Source organism: Pongo abelii, chromosome 12, assembly GCF_028885655.2.
Source record: "Pongo abelii isolate AG06213 chromosome 12, NHGRI_mPonAbe1-v2.0_pri, whole genome shotgun sequence".
NCBI classification, from domain to species: Eukaryota; Metazoa; Chordata; class Mammalia; order Primates; family Hominidae; genus Pongo; species Pongo abelii.
Window position 1 is genome coordinate 31369296 of NC_071997.2, and position 2545 is coordinate 31371840.

General features: G+C 42.5%; 1 pseudogene; it reads left to right on the plus strand.

Moving 5' to 3' along the window:
• Window positions 1-1749: 1749 nt before the first annotated feature.
• LOC129057516 (cytochrome c oxidase subunit 7B, mitochondrial-like) lies at window positions 1750-2091 on the plus strand (annotated as a pseudogene).
• Window positions 2092-2545: the final 454 nt, after the last annotated feature.

Here is a 2545-nt window from a genome sequence, read left to right on the forward strand (position 1 = left end):
GGAATGAAATTAGAAATCAACAACAGAAATTTGAGAAATTCACAAACATTTGGACATTAAACAACACACTTCTAAATAACCAGTTAGTCAAATAAGAAATCACAAGGGAAACTGGGTATGGTGGCTCATGCCTGTAATCCCAACACTTTGAGAGGCTGAGGTGGGCAGATCATGAGGTCAGGAGATCGAGACCATCCTGGCTAACACAGTGAAACCTCGTCTCTACTAAAAATACAAAAAAAAAAAAAAAATTAGCCAGGCATGGTGGCAGGCGCCTGTAGTCCCAGCTAATCAGGAGGCTGAGGCAGGAGAATGGTGTGAACCCGGGAGGTGGAGCTTGCGGTGAGCCGAGATTGTGCCTCTGCACTCCAGCCTGGGTGACAGAGTGAGACTCTGACTCCAAAAAAAAAAAAAGAAAAGAAAAAAGAAATCACAGGGGAAATTAGAAAGTACACAGGAAATGAGAAGAAATCACAACATGTGAAATTAGAAAATTAGAGAAATTTGAGATGGATAAATGAAGATACAACATACAAGAACTTATGGGATACAGCTAAAGCAACATTAAGAAGGAAATGTATACCTATTAAGACTATATTAAAAAAAATAATGACCTCTAAAAAGTAAGTAACCAAAGCATACCACTACAGAAAGTCATTGAATCATAAAGGAAGACAGTAAGAGGGGAAGAAAGGAACAAAGGATCTATGAAACAACTAGAAAACAATTTTTTTTTGAGACACCATCTCACTCTGTCACCCAGGCTGCTGGAGTGCAGTGGCGCAATCTTGGCTCACTGCGACCTCTGCTTCCCGGGTTCAAGCAATCCTCGTGCCTCAGCCTCCCGGGTAGCTGGGACCACAGGTGGGCACCACCTCGTGGGACTAGTTTTTGTATTTTTAGTAGAGACAGGATTTCACCATGTTGGCCAGGCTGGTCTCAAACTCCTGGCCTCAAGTGATCTGCCCACCTCGGCCTCCCAAAATGCTGGAATTACAGGCATGAGCCACTGTGCCCATCTGGAAAACTTTTTTTTTTTTTTTGAGATGAAGTTTCACTCTTGTTGCCCGCTGGAGTGCAATGGCATGATCTTGGCTCACGACAACCTCCCCCCACTGATTTCAAGCGATTCTCCTACCTCAGCCTCCTGAATAGCTGGGGTTACAGGCATGTGCCACCACACCTGGCTAATTTTGTATTTTTAGTAGAGACGGGGTTTCTTCATGTTGGTCAGGCTGGTCTTGAACTCCTGACCTCAGGTGATCCACCCGCCTCGGCCTCCCAAAGTGCTGGGATCACAGGCGTGAGCCACCGCGCCCAGCCAGGAAAACAATTTTTTAAATGACAGTGGTAATCCTTACCTATCAACAATTACCTTGAATATCAGTGGACTTAAAAAAATGATCTCAAATCAATAGCCTGGGGAAAAAAAGAGCAAACTGTGCTTAAGGCAAGCAGAAGGAAGGACATAAAGGTCAAAGCTGAAATTAGTGAAATAGAAAGTAGAAAAACAATAGAGACCTCAACAACAGCAAACAAGTGAGCGAAAGGCTGGACTAGACATTTTTCTAAAGATGATACAGAAATGTATAAAAAGCATAAGAAAAGATGCTTAGGCTGGGTGCGGTGGCTCATGCCCGTAATTCCAGCATTTTGGGAGGCCAAGGCGTGGTGGATCACTTGAGGCCAGTAGCTCGAGACCAGCCTGGCCAACGTGGCAAAACCCCATCTTTATTAAAAATACAAAAATTGGAATTTGCACCAAAGCAGCAGCTGCATTCCCACAGTTCGATCTTCACCTTCACGATGTTTCGCTGGTCAAAAAATGCACTAAGTCATCTCCAAGATGAAAGCATTCAGCAAACAATGGCAAGGCAGAGCCACCAGAAAAGTTCACCTGATTTTCATGACAATACGATAATGCTGTATTAGATAGTGGAGCCACTTTCTGTATTGCTATATGGACATATGTAGCAACACAAATCAGAATAGAATGGAACCTGGACCCTGCTGGCAGAGTCACCCCAAAGGAATGGAGAGATCAGTAATCATCCCAGCTGGTATAATAATGAATTGTTTAAAAAACAGCTCATAATTGATACCAAGTTAAAACACTGTGTACCCATTAAGTTATGGCATTATTGAGGAAATAAAGTACATTTTGAAACCTTCAAAAAAAAATACAAAACTTAGCTGGGCATAGTGGCAGGCACCTGTAATCCCAGCTACTTGGGAGGCAGAGGCACAGAATAGCTTGAACTCAGGAGGCAGAGGTTTCAGTGAGCCAAGATCGCAACACTGTACTCCAGCCTGAGTGACAGAGTGAGACTGTGTCTCAAAACAAAAACAAAAACAAAACAAAACAAAAAATGCTCAACATTGCTGATCATCATTAGAGAAATGCAAATCAAAATCACAAGGAAATATTATCTTACACCCATTAGGATGTCTACTATCAAAAAAGCAGAAAATCACAAGTGTTAAAGAGGATGCACAGAAACTGGAGCTTTTGTGCAATGCAAAATGGTGTAGCTACTACCAAAAA